A 14,154-nucleotide genomic window follows, 5' to 3' on the forward strand; every position below is an offset into this window, starting at 1 on the left:
TGCCTGACCACTCAACTGACTACAACACAGCCAACACAAGCTATGAAAAGGATCACACTGCCATACACCAGAAACGCCTCAGAAACTACCAACAGACTGTTACAACCACATGGCATCTCCGTAGCACACAAACCAACTAAAGCCCTCCAAAACATCTTGAGCAAACCAAAAGACCCAATAGCCCAAGAAGAAAAAACAGGAGTCATCTACAACATACACTTTAAGGATTGTAACAAACACTATGTAGGGCAGACAGGCAGAAGACTGGCAGAGTGCATCCATGAACACCAACTAACAGTCAGAAGACATGATGAAAACTCCTTAATCTCACAACACATGGACAGACTTAACCATAGTTTCAACTGGGAAATTGTCAGCATCTTAGACTAAGCTAAATCCAAAAATGCAAGGGAATTCTTGGAAGCTTGGTATTCAGACAAGGCAGCCATCAACAGGCACATAGAGATAAACAACATCTACACACTATTCAAGAGAGACAGTAGAAAGGAAAACAAAAGACCAGAACATCTCCTCCCCAGCAATCATCACCCAGATAAGCAGAGATTACCACCAGGCACACAATCAAGCAGTAAACAATACCCTAATCAAGGAACTACCAGAGGAAAAAACAAAACAAAACCCGCACCCCCATCAACACTGGTAGGGCATGCCACAGTATATAAACAGAGAGCAAACCTCATCCCATTCTAGCACTGAAGATGTTACCTAGCCGGGTAATGAAACGTTTGCAAGAAAAGAACCAAGCTCAGAGAACACAAAGGACTCCACAGTTCAACCCTGAGCTACACATATTCGCTTCTAAATTCATTAATACCTGACTGCCCAGCCTGACTTGTTCTCCATATCATCCCTCAGACAAGAGGATACCTGCCAACACTTTTTCCTCCTTGCTACAACCAGACAGTTTTGTAAACAGTAGAAAGGAATCCCAAACACTGTGATGATCAGGAGTGGGCCTGAGCCCATGGGAGGACTTCTGTGATGTTCTTCATTCCCTGGAGGCATGCCAAGAACATAAGTATGGCACTTGTCAAGAATAGCAGCCTGGTCACTTTCTTTCAGGACCAAAAACTTTCAGGACCAAAAAGCCACATCTATGACTATCATTGAGTGGAGGATATTTGCTCTTCAGTTTGTTAATTATGGAGCCATGGTTTCTGGAAACACAACATTTGTGAGGGATTAGCACCAATAAGTGGTCTGAGGACCACTTTACAAAACTACTGGTTTAGTGAGGAATGCAGGGATGGGACTGACATAATGATAAACCTTAATAGAAATTTTATTTATTTAAGGTCAATGACCACTGAAATAGCTACAATGATAAAAAATGCACATAAAAGCAGGCTCAAATGGGTAAACCCTTAAAATAATGCATCATTTCCATACGGAAAGGGAAAAAGCAATTTATAGTTGACTGCTGATTGTAATAATAAGTTTAATTCCCATTCTTGTTTGATTTCTGAGTGCACCTTGGGGTTGCAGCTACATCTAAGTCCTTTCTGCTTTTTGACATGGCTGTGCATTGACTAGCATTAATCTGACAGATTTTCAGGTGATTTCCTGGGGGTGTTTTGATGGAGTCCATGTGGCTAAAATCTCATTTACAGCCACAGTCTTGCATGAGCCAGGGTGGTTTTTATGTTCTGCTGAAAGGTTTTGCAGGGGGGATATTTGCAGAATCGGTATGGATTGGAATGGCTTGTAAATATTGTTAAATAAACAAGTAAGCAAGCATGATATATATACTGCTTTTATCTGGACAGTCTCTTTTCCTGACAAGTGTGGTTGCTCTTCATGTTCTCTGTAACTTTGGGATTAGAGATAGACAAGATGGTTAGAAGTATGAAAGATTCCAGTGTAGCCCAATTGAACAAGTTAAAATCTTTAAATATTTGGGGGTAGTGAATATTGGAATTATATTGTTCAAAGTGCCCCCCAACTGGCAATAGCCCTGAAATCTTTCTATTACTTTAGAGGGGTGTTATTTATACTGGCTGCTTTTAAACTATTTGCAGCAAAAGTTCATGCCTCTTAGACTCGAATAGCATTTTGGCTCCCTTAGGGAGGGTACGATCTAAGTTTCTTTTTTTTTTTGTAATAATTTTATTAAATTTTTAAACAAGAAAGATAAAAACAAACAAGAACTAATATTTAAGATAAAGGAAAGAAAGAAAAGAAAGAAAGAAAGAAAGAAAGAAAGAAAGAAAGAAAGAAAGCCAAAAGTGCAGAAAGAAAAGAAAGAAAAAAGAAATGCAAAAAAAAAAGACTTCCTATTTTCTTTTACAACAGTATAGGTATAAATTTAAATTGAACTCTTACTCTAGGGTTACAACATAACTTTCATTTTTTCTATCAACTAATATTTTTTGTAATCATCAAACCCGTATTCCATCATTTTATTTTTTTCTGTTTCACCCAAAAAATCCAAAAGGGGTTTCCAGTTGGCATTAAAGCTGTCAATTTAGCCATCTCAGCAAAGTCCATCATCTTCATGATCCACTCTTCCATTGTGGGTAATGTCAAATCTTTCCACCATGGTAAAATCTAAATTTCTAAGGGTTATTTTCCAAGTGATGTAAAGTGTTCCTAATGCGGACCTTCTTTGTGCAGCTGTGCAGCTCTAAAGTGGAGACTAACATATGGCTATGTATCTCTTCATTCTGGTTGAAACGCCTGCTTTTTCTAGTGGACCTAGATCCCTTGGTCCTGGCTGATCGCTTTGAATCAATCTGGAGAAGACTGATTAATTGGAAATTGCAGAGTTATGGCTTTTCACAGGATGTATTACTGATGATGGGCTATATTCAGGCAGTGTCAACCCATACATGATGTTATGGATGTAGAAAGGCAAACATCCCTAGATATTTTTTTAAAATAGGTGGTCTCCTTTTCTTAGACCAGCAAGATATTTAAATCAAATACGCATCCCTATATTTAGGAGAACACTAACCCTAGCAGGAAGGAAAGTACAAGTAAATCCCGTATTCTTTAAGGCTCTCTCCTTATGGAGAAGGGGGAGTTGAAAATACAATCCATGTTTTGTTGTATTGCCCATTTTATAAAAATGCATAACTATGTTTTATTGTATATTCCCATTAATAACTACATTTCTGGGTCATTTGGATTTATTTTATGTACAGTTGTTAGCCGGCCAATATAATTCAGTTTGGGCAATGTTGGGCTTCAGGGTTTAGTGACCATGGTCTAGACAACAGATTGCCTGATGTTTTGCTGGCAACTGTGGCTGGCATCTTCAGAGACAAGGTGAACAGAACCAGGCCACGCTGTTTCCAGTCTGTCTTGCCACCGTCCGTTCAACGCAGAGTTCAAGAAAAGGAAGGAAGCTGTACTTTACCCAGGACCTTCTCTCTCTGCCTTGGCTTTCGTCATCTATTTCTTTTCCTGTCTTTCACTCAGCCAGCCGCCCCTGATTGCCTCAACTCTTTCTCAGTCTTGTTCCTGTGTGGAAGCAGAGGATTGACTTGGCAAGCATTTCCAAACCTCACAACAGCGTTTTGGTTTGTCTGCTAATCAGCCCTGTTGTTGCTGTGCAGCGCCCCCTAGTGGCGAGCAGGCTGCCTTTCGCTCCTTGAGTGAAGCTCTGTAGCCTCCTGTGCGTTTGACCAGGACGCGCGAGAGCCGGAGACACTGGATTTTTTGGGCGCCATCCTGAACAAGGAAGGGCTATCGGCGAATTGTCCTGGTGCGCCGGGACACGACATTGGGGAAGATTCTGAAGAGGGACGAGGTGGAAATGCTTGGAACTGAAACCGCTGGAAGCCCTGTGCAAAATCCCCAGAGAAAACTCTGGTGAGACAGCCAGACTGGAAGGTGGAGACACACATTTGTCAAAATATTACCCGGAAGGATAACGTTTGCAGGGACCCTTAAGGTTTCCATTTTGAAAGACCCGAGCTTATTTAACAGTTCAAGGAGTTCAGATTCAGGTTAGTCCTCCAGTCTCAGTTGTTCTTTGCTGTTGAAAGAGTACAAGAAACAAGAGAAAAGTTCTGCTGTAGATACTGTTTTCTATGGCCCCAGATTTTAGAATACTCTAAAACTTGCAGCAACCATGAATTTGGGGAGGTGTTTGGGAACCATGGGGGTAAAAATCTTTGCAGGGATTTGAGGATGTTACTCCTCTGTCTGAGCCAGTCCCTATTTTCCTGAGCCTCGAAAGGCCTACAGGGATATCTGGAGGACTATTGTGACTTGAGTGGTCTGGAAGAATGAAAGAAGGCCCCTGTTTATGATGATGAGATTGATGGCTTTTTTTTAGAGTCTTTATTTTTAAAAACTGAAGGAAGAGGAAAGAATTAATCCTTTCTTGTAAACTCTTCTGGCTGAAAACCCTGGGGCTATCATGACTTTTAGTAGTTTTGCCTTATTCCGTGGAGAAAGGGTCTCATCGTGAATGGACTCAAAATGTCAGCCTTGCTAAACCACAATTGTGGTTTGGCTTGGTTTAATTGCGAAAAATTGCTTCAGTTATTTACAGAAATGTATATGTCACCAACTCCTTTGATTCTAGGCAGCTTACACTAATAAAAATAGAAAATGTATAAAAACACAGTACATCTAATAAAATCCAGATAAAACAGACCACATCTATATCCCCCGAAGACCTTCCACTCTGAAAACCCTGCAAAGACAATAATTTTCACTCAGTTTTGGTGGGCCATTTTAGCCTTTTGGGCATTCATAGTATTTTGCAAAAAGATGTGCTTAAGTGAAACTGGGTAACTAGGTTCTTCACATTGCAACTGATTTTATGATATCCTGCCATAGTGTTTTTATCTAGTAGATACTCCTCAGTACAAATATATGAGAAATGTTGACCAGGAAAGGATACAGCAACAAACTTTCTGAAGTATAGAAACAGTAGGGTGAGGTACTTGTGCCCTTTCCAAAATTTTAGGAGCTTTTGGAAGTGCAGGTTCATGGTTACTAATTACATATACAGAATAAAGATTAAGTATATGTGCATGCTCCATTTTCAGCAAAACACTGGTTGCTCAAAGGAAGAAAGTTATTATTATTATTATTTTATTTTTATTCCAATTATTCCAATGGAAACAGATATAGCTGCAAAGAAACTCAGCAGAACATCCACACATGTTGTTTCCAGCCCAACAGTAAACGGTTGCAGAAATAAAATATAGGCGCAGTATTTTATTATAAAATGATCACAAGCAGTACTCAGCTGTAGATCTACATGACTATTTCTTGTAAAAGTAATCATCCTTTAAATATGTTTAAAAATGCATGAGCCATAGCGTAAAGCAAACCATTGAACAGATTACTTTGTTGGAAAGATAACCTTACAAATTCACCACTAGGAAAACTGTGTAAATCAATTTCCAACTGTTCTGCAATGCTCTCTTATAGTGAGTTGAAAGCACTTGATGATTTTGTATCGCAGGTCATTTGCTTCTAAAAAGACAGATGTTCTGCCTGAATGTTTTTCAAAAATCACAATTCTATGCAGACATGATGTAGTTAAACATTTTAATAAAATAAATTTATTTAATAGATTTAAAGATATATAGGAAGGCGTAGAAATGTAGGAGTTTATCATTAAATCTGATCTGTCTCTTGCTTTCAAGCATTTTGCATGGCAGTTGCATTTTTTGAAGCTTGAGACAATGCAGTAGATATTGTTATTATAGTTATTATTGTTTTTATCTTTATTGCATTCAGTTATCACAGTATTGAAAATGTACTGGGAAATAGGTATCATGCAATTACTGGAATTTCATGGTCTTTGGAAATATTAGAAATGGAGCTGAGTATCCTCAGCGGATGAAGGCTTGCAAATGCTTGTCAACATTGGTGGTTATTCTTCCTGTCTTTTTCCATTTTATTGTCTGTCAAATTTAATATATTTTCTTAAATAATGAACCCAGATGGCAACATGGGGACTACTGGTATAAAATCTAAACTATTTGGTGACATAATTTATGCAGGTTGGATGAGGAAAATGGATTAGTATGCATCAACAGTCAGCAGAAGATTGTTGGTAGCAATATGGCAACTGTTTGGCTAACATTTTAGGTAGAACTAGACGATAAATATTCACTTGGCATAGGTAGAATAGATCCAAGTACTGAAAGTACATTACCTTAGAATTTTAGTGGTGGCTGTCATGGATGAACCAATTGCAAGGAGTCAAATACTCTGAGTATTCTGTTTCTTGTATTTTCCAGCAAACTGGGCATTTCTAAAATATTGCATATATGGTTATTATTCCTCTGTGTGTCAAACTTTTCAATTTTAATCATGAATTAGCAACCATGGAAGGGAATGCAACTTTTTATCTGTGTTATTATGGTCACTGTCCAGAATTTTACACAATTTCAGTACAGTAAAAGGATTACTTTTGGGTGGGGAGAAATTTAATAAATAAATAAATAAATAAAAATTACAGGACTCAAATTTAGATACATAGACATTTTCTAGATGATTATAGGTAGTCCTTGCTTAATGACTATAGTTGGGAATGGCAACTTTGTCACTAAGTGACATGGTTGCTAAGTGAGATATCACGTGACTGCAGTGGACTCTCAACCTCACTTCTGCTACAGTCATTAAGCAAGTCACCTGTGGTCACTAAGTGAGATATCACGTGACTGTGATGGACTTACAACTTTATTTCTGCCATGGTCGTTAAGCAAATCATCCACGGTCATTAAGTGAGACATCAGGTGACCGCAACTTGCAATTTTACTGCCAGCTTCTCCATTGACTCTGCTTGTTAGAGCTGGCTGTGAATGTACAAATGGTGATCATGTGACCAGTGACAGTTGTAAATGTCCTCTGGTTGCGAAATGCTTGAATCTCAATCACATGACTGCAGGGATGCGGCAATAGTCGCAAGTGCAAGGACTGGTAATAAAGTTACTTTTTCAGCACAGTCGTAACTCTGAACAGTTGCTAAACAGGGCAGTTGTGAAGTGAGGACTGCCTGTAATAGAAATAAATAAAATGGTTCAAACTATAAGACACCATAAATACAAGTACAGTTGATTGAATTATAAAGCTGTTTTGTGAATTCAATACTAAATTACTAAACTACTAATTGAATGTGTGTGTGTTTGTGTGTTTATGTCTGTATATTTACTTATTTTCATAGAAAATGTATATGGTTGCCCATCTTAAATATAACTCTGGTCAGCCAATAACCAATGTACCCCCCCCCCAATCCATAGCCAAACAAAATTAAAATAATTCAGAAGAGGAAGAGGAAGAAGAAGAAGAAGCAGAAGAAGCAGAAGTAAAAGAAATAAAAGAAATAAAAGAAGAAGCAAAAGAGGAAGTAGCAGAAGCAAAAGAAACAAAAGAAGCAGAAGCAAAAGAAGAAGCAGAAGAAGCAGAAGCAAAAGAAGAAGCAAACGCAGAAGCAGCAGAAGAAGCAGGAGCAGAAGAAGCAGAAGAAACAGAAGTAAAAGAAATAAAAGAAATAAAAGAAGCAGCAGAAGCAGAAGCAAAAGAAACAAAAGAAGCAGAAGCAAAAGAAGAAGCAGAAGAAGCAGAAGCAAAAGAAAGAAGCAGAAGTGGAAGAAGCAAAAGAAGAAGCAAAAGCAGAAGAAGTAGAAGCAGCAGAAGAAACAGGAGCAGAAGAAGCAGGAGCAGAAGAAGCAGGAGCAGAAGATGCAAAAGAAGCAGCAGAAGAAGCAGAAGTTTACCCAGTGTCCTAAGTCTCCCTCCCAGAGACTGTCCCCCCCTCTAGCTCGCCTGCTTCCTCGCCTGCTTCCAACTCCTCCTTCCCTCATTTCTGGGCTTATCAAGAGAGAGTGAAAAGAAAGAAATGGACTGGAATTACTGTTGTGTGCTCAACATGGCTTGACTTTCTCCTGGATCTGCCCAGCTGAACACCTTCGGCTTCTCCGCTGGGGGAAGAACCTCTCAGAGTCTTCTGCCCAGAGACCAGGGCTTCGTCAATGACTGACAATCCCTGCTTCCCGTCTTGGGTCTTGGGTGAAGATGTCCTCCCTCTGGGTCTTCACTTCCTTTCTTCCAGGGAAGCCACCCATGTACCTTTCTTCTCCCTCCCCTACCAAGAACCACCAACTGCTCTGTACACTAATGTAACTTCACTCTTCAACTTTTCTCTTCAGCCACTCAGTTTTGCACAGCCTTTTTCTCTCCTCTCCTTCTCTCTCTCTCCAATTTTTAGTCAGACTGGCAGTATGTCCCCCAGCAACTGAGGAGGTAGGTGTCTCCCCAGAGCTCTACGACACCTATATACCAGGCTTTAGCAATGGGACTGCTGCCTTTACATGCCCCCACAACAGCTGTGGCTAGCAGCCAGGTCAGCTCATCAGCCCTCGGGACAGCCCAGCTGTCCCTCAAGGCCAGAATTGAGCTTCTTCTCCCCTTTCCTCACTCTCTTTGCTGACACACCAGCAGAACTGCAACCATGCGAGGCCACTAAAATCCATATGCCATACAGACCCCCAAGCATATATATCTGATTGCAGGCCTTACATTTCAGATCTCCAGATTTCTTCTAATACATTGTGTGGTTATGTAACCTCCACTCCAACGGCTTTGAAAGACTCACTTTGAGCTACGTTTGAATGAAGAAAAAACAGCACAAAGAAATACCCATGGTAGCAATCTTGGAACAGCAAAAAGCAGAGGGAAATCTTAATTCTGAGACTTTGGAGGGGGTGGGAGAGAAATTCCTAACTTTGACATTCAGACTGTGGCACTGTTTCTTAGGGGCAATGGAAAAATTTCATTGTTTGAGCTATTCAGAGCTAGATTGGAAGAACATACTTGAAGGAATCAGGCTGCTTTGGTCTGGGAGAATGGAACAAAAATGCTAAACTCTTTCTTCCATTTTCCCTGCTTACTGCTGTTGTTCTTGGAATCTGACAGGAAAGCTCTGAAAGATGACATCATTGTAACTCTAAAACAGCTAAGCATAGCCAGCACTAAAAAACCAAGGGAAATGTGATGGAGAAACAGACAGGGTGCGTGAAAGATCAGTGGGTGCAAGTGGGAGAACTGACTCAGTTACAGATGGGCTATTTGTCTAATCATATATGAATACTGCAGGAAACATTCCTGGGAGTGTACAAGTAGCTGAAATATTTAGCAGCTATATACGATAAGTGTTTAGGATCCAGCTGTGTTTGCCTGTGTACAGTTGAGAGACTTAGCCATAGTGAAAGGAAGAAAACAACGTCCATATTTTCCAGTCTTGGTTTAACGTATTAAGTGAAGAATTAAAATGTCATCCAATGCAATCTGGTGGGATTCAGGAAACACACCTTCTCTGTCACAGCACCCGCCCTATAAAACAGCATATCCCCTGAGGTTAGGATGGCCCCAATCCTGCCGGTTTTTCATTGAACATTGAAGACCTGGCTTGTCCCTGAGGATGCAGCCAGGATGTTGAGTGAGATCATCTTGTGCATTTTGCCTTAGGCTGTTATTACCTGGGTGCAATATGTTTGTTCTTTTTAAATCTGTTTTTTATTTTTGTTTTTAATTATTGTGAGCTGCCCAGAATTGCACATGGGTGGTGGCCATATAAATCGAATGAATGCATGAATGCATGAATGACTGAACAAAGGAAGTCAGGAAAACATCTGATGGAAAATACATAGGAAAGGATGCCTTGGGTCTAGTTTTTATATGAGTAATATCAAATGAGTGGATCAGAGTAAGATACCAGCTCATACTATGCACAGAATTTTAAAACTTGAAGTATTAGTATAACTAACAAGGCATTACAATACACAGTAGCATGAACAGGGAAAGGTTAGAGATATTAATAACAAAAGGAGGAACCCACAGATGCAGGAATAATTATGTTAGGGTTTTTTCTCCTGCTTTTCTCAGACCAATATTTTAAGCTCTTATATATGAATGTACCATCCAATTTTAAACATCTGTTCCACTGTAAATGAGTTCAGGCAGGCTGGAATGCTTCAGCTATAGGAATCAAAGGAGGTTCCCCCAAGCCGGGCACATTTACTTCTTCAGTAGCATATTATGGCTTTCTTATGCTAAGATAATGTGCATAGTAAAACATGAATTTGTATCTGATAATGCAGGTAGAAAACATTTTTTACACTGTATTTACATTTTCTTTAAGCAGAAATGGAATGGTGTTCTGAATGTAGAAGCAGTTTCTGGCTAAAGATCTCACAAAGAAGCCATAATAACCACTGAAGAAGTAGGTAAAAGTAGACATCTGGCTTGGCTGGGCTTCCTTTATGATCTCTCGAGTGGTTCTAACATTTCATTCTGCTGACTAAGCTATGTGAGGCTCAGTTCAGTTCCCTCATGCATCTGAAACCACACCAGATTCTGTAATAGTGTTTGCTGCGTGGATTCCGGTGTAGGCCTTTCTGGTTCCTTGCAGGCTACTGTGATTGTCCATTATATGGTCTGTAGCTGATAGTTGAAGTCTTCATTTACAAGCTTGTCTTTACGCAAGGAGAAGCCAGATGTTCAAGGCTGATAGAGTAATTGAATGTCTTGAACAGCTGTAGATCTTTGATAGTATTTTGAATAGTCAGTGTCTGGTGATGACCATGTATGCAAAACCAGCTGTCCAGGAGTCTTTTTTAATTGGCTATCCATAAGTCCTACTAAAAAAAGCTCTGGTTTCAGCTGAATATTAATTTTTAAAATTCTTTGCATCATCAGTACATCCAGTATTTTTTTGCTTTTCCACAAGTTCACCATGCATTGTAAAATGTTCCTTCATGCTTTTCACATTTCCAACAACAATTACAAGTACCTTTATACATCTTAGATAATCTCTTTGGTGACATATACCAACGGTGCATCGTTTTATAAAAATTCTCTCAAAATGTGAATTTCAGTCCTTTTAACCACATACTTTCCCATTGATCAATCTGTAGATTATAACCAAAATTCTTAGCCCATTTTATCAGGCACTCTTTTACTTGTTCTTTCATTTCAACAATTATTTATACATTTTAGCAATTACTTATTCATAATTCATACATAATTCCATTTGAAATTCCATTACAAATTCAGTTGTTCTATACCTGGTAGCTTTATATCCATATTAAACCTCTCCTTAAAGTTGTGCATATGAAAACCATTGAAAAGTAAATCCCTCTGCAGCCACTTGTTCTCTTGATTTCAACTTGTTCTCCATTTTCCCATACCAGCAAATCTTGATATGTTAGCCATTTTTCCTTGCCCGCTGTTTCTTTTCTATAAAACGCTTCTTGTGTTGAGGCCAATAAAAATATTTTTGGGCACAGCCTGGCCTTATATCTATTCCATATTCTTAGTATGGCACTCCTAATATACAGTAATGATTTTTGAAATCTACATTAACTTTAATTTTATTATACCATAAAAAACCATGCCACCCAAACCTCAGCCTATGCACTTCTAATTCTAACATTCTGTTATTTCTTAGCAACAGCCATTCCTTCATCCAAACCAAACAGCAGGCAGCAAAATACAATTTAAAGTCAGGCAGTCCCAATCCTCCTCTTTCCTTTGCATCTTGATAATTTTATATTTAACCCTTGTTTTCATCCCCTGCCATATAAATCTGAATATGCCTTTTTGCCATTGTTTAAAAGATGAATCATTTCTCGAAACTCGTATTGTCTGAAATAAGAACATCATTCTAGGTAATGCATTCATTTTTACCACAAAAATTCTTCCAAGCAATGATAATTGTAACTTTTCCCATCATGATAAATCCTTCTTAATTTCACCCCATTCCTTAACATAATTATTCTGAAATAACATAGAATTCATATTAGTCATAGTGATACCCAAATAATTCCCTTTTTTTCTCAGTCTCAAACCCAGTTTTTACAGACAATTCTGTTTGATCTTCCATGCTCCTATTCTTTGTCAACATCTTTTTTTTCCCCTCCTTACTAATTTTAAACTCAGCCAATGCACCAAATTCTGAATTTTTTCCCCATTAATATGGCTATTCCTTCTATGGGGTTTTCCAGAATTAAAATGAAATCATTGGCAAATACCCTTAATATAATTACTTCTTTTTTAACTTTCACTCCAGCAATTCTCTCATATAATAAGAAGCTGGTCGCGCTGGATTCTGAGGAGGCCACTGGGGGCGGGGAATGGGGGAAGACGGGCTGCATGTTCTTTCCCCTTCCTGTTCTTTCCCTGCCTTAACTCCTCCAGTTGGGCGTCTATTATTATACAACACTGATACAGCTCTTCCAGGGTATTTGGGGTGCCTTGCCTCACTAGCTTCTCTCTTAGGTCCTTGGCCAGCCCTTCTCTGAACTGGTCAATCAGAGCTAAGTCATTCCATCCTACATCTCCAGCAAGTAATTTAAAGTCCAAAATGCATGACCTTACTCTCCTCTGTGCCTGCTTGAGCTTTCGGATCTCTCGACTAGCAATGATCCTTTGTATGGGATCCCCAAAGTGTCCTTTCAGTTTATCCATGAAGTCCTGATAGTTGTTCAGCACTGAATTGTTCCCCTCAATGAATGGTATTGCCCACTTAGCTGCTGTTTCCTTCAGCAAACTCAGCACAAAAGTCACCTTGATGTGATCAGTGGGAAACTCCACCAGCCTACCTGCCATAAACATTTCATATTGAGCTGTGAATGTCTGGAATTGATCCTGGTCCCCTCCAAACTTCTCCAGCAAGTTCCCATGGGAATGCAGGAGCATTGGCTGAGCTGCAAGTTGATGTGCTGCTGCGGGTTGGGGCAAATTCTGCCCCAGCTGTTGCATTAGTTATATTATGACATTCTGCAAATTGGTCATCTGTGCATCTACTTGCTGCTGGTGTTGCAGCAATGCTGCTGCCAGATGCTTGGCGGATAGCAGAGCTCCTTGAGGGTCACAGGCCATTCCTGAAATTCTCTTTGGGAGAGAGTAGGAGACTTGCAAGATTGATGTCAGCCTTAGCAGGTAGAGCAGACAGGAATCACAACCAGATGAGCTAATTCTACTTTATGGTAAAGCTGCATTGACAGAATTGTGCAAGGCTGAGTTGGATCTTTGATGTTATACAGTACAATAAAATCCTAATGTGTTATTTGGTGACCTTTTAGCAACTAATGTTTAATTTTCTACAAACATCTAAAATGTTGGTAAGTAATTTACCTGTACAACCACCAGGAGGCACTGATGCATCATTGCATCCTTTTAGAAACAATATTAACATTTGATTTCAGATTGCATTTTCTACTTCTGTCTGCACTCTGCAGATATTTATCTGCTTTCTTCTCAGCAATTTTGTTGAACAAACCCAGACTTGCTTTCTGTCATGTAATAATCTGCATAAAAATTTTGCCTAAAGTTTGTCGAAATAGTGGAGCCCGTCAATTTGTTCCTTAATTATACTTCATTTTTGTAAAGTGGCAGGATGTGATATAGCATTAACAGCCTTCTAAATGTAAGATTAAAGAAAAGGTGACTAGTAATCTTATTCAAGTTGCCACTGTTATTTAACATGTCTGGCTTCTCTGCATGAAATACTTTAAAGGCCCTCTACAATAAACTGATAAAAATATAATAAGCACAATATAAAACAATATCAATTATACAATTCACAGAAGATTAAAAAGATATCCTAAAAGGACTAACTTAGAGGAAAAGCACACTGAGCAATCTTTGCTTGCTTCTCATATATTCCTTTGTCACTATGATTTATTAAATAGCCAATTTATCCCAGTTTATTCTACTTTACAGGATTGTGAAGCTCCATGAAGTCAGAAAGGGAAAATATTTCAAGATCTGAAAACAATCAGATGAATCAAGATCACAAGACTGCATTATGCAGATAGCAAATAGCACCATTCCTTAGCATTCCAACTGGAATCTCTGGGTAGCAAGAAAAGAATGTTGGCTAAATACTATTAATGCAGTACTAGTTAATGTAGGGATATTCAGTCTAAATCTGGTCTGTATCAATGTTGCACATTTCTGTCTATTCCATACTCTCAAATGTTTGAAGGCTGGAAAATCTGCATATAGTCTGATTGCAACTGTCTGTAATATGTGAAGTTCTAGACCCATTTTTCATAAATATATACTCTATTTTGAATGTGAAATTTTGAGAATGATGTGCACTAGTGGATTTAGTTCATTACTGCCCCCCCCCAAAAAAACTCAGAGGCAATTTCAGCA

At 38.9% G+C, this 14,154-nt stretch overlaps 1 long non-coding RNA gene across 1 annotated transcript in view; it reads left to right on the forward strand.

The window, feature by feature from the left end:
• Window positions 1-3,522: 3,522 nt before the first annotated feature.
• The window catches only part of LOC148216541 (uncharacterized), a 38,865-nt gene continuing 28,233 nt past the window's right edge, over window positions 3,523-14,154 (forward strand). Inside the window, exon 1 of the long non-coding RNA XR_015795234.1 lies at window positions 3,523-3,971. This is a non-coding gene — a long non-coding RNA (uncharacterized LOC148216541). The remainder of the gene's footprint in view (window positions 3,972-14,154) is intronic.

Source organism: Python bivittatus, unplaced genomic scaffold, assembly GCF_059951505.1.
Source record: "Python bivittatus isolate LINGU-HERP-01145 unplaced genomic scaffold, Pbiv_v1 ctg000200_np1212, whole genome shotgun sequence".
Classification (NCBI taxonomy): Eukaryota; Metazoa; Chordata; class Lepidosauria; order Squamata; family Pythonidae; genus Python; species Python bivittatus.